Raw genomic sequence first — 496 nt, forward strand, 5'->3', positions numbered from 1 at the left:
CCGGTGCTGGCCTCGGTCCGGGTACCCGCAGGTGCCGGCCGTGAGCAGCGCTGGGCGGTGGGGCGGCTGAGCCAAAGAAACGGGGAAAAAAGGCGAGTGTGGGCTGCACCTGCCCGGGTGGGCCCCGAGGCGTGCCGCGGGCGGCAGGGGGGCGTCCCCCTCCGCCGCTGCCGTCTCTGATGCTTTTCGTGCCGCTCCCCCGCCTGCTGCAGAGCGAGCCGCCCTGGCAGAGGGCCTTGGTCCTGGGGTCGTGCCCGTCTCGGCGGGTCGCTGTCTCCTCTAGCACGTCCGGTGCTCCCGCGGCAGGGGGGTGAGTCCCTCTCCCCCTCCCGCCGATCGCCTGCGATCTGCAGCCGGCCCGGCTTCGGGGGCGGGTCAGCCCCAGCCGGCCGGTGCCGCGCGGAGCGGGCGCGTGGCCGCGTGTGTCCCCGTCTCGCGGGAGACGGCAGCGCGGTGCTGCGCGTGAGAAAAGAGCTGCGCAGCGGTCCCGGCTCCT

Source organism: Buteo buteo, unplaced genomic scaffold, assembly GCF_964188355.1.
Source record: "Buteo buteo unplaced genomic scaffold, bButBut1.hap1.1 HAP1_SCAFFOLD_323, whole genome shotgun sequence".
Taxonomy (NCBI): domain Eukaryota; kingdom Metazoa; phylum Chordata; class Aves; order Accipitriformes; family Accipitridae; genus Buteo; species Buteo buteo.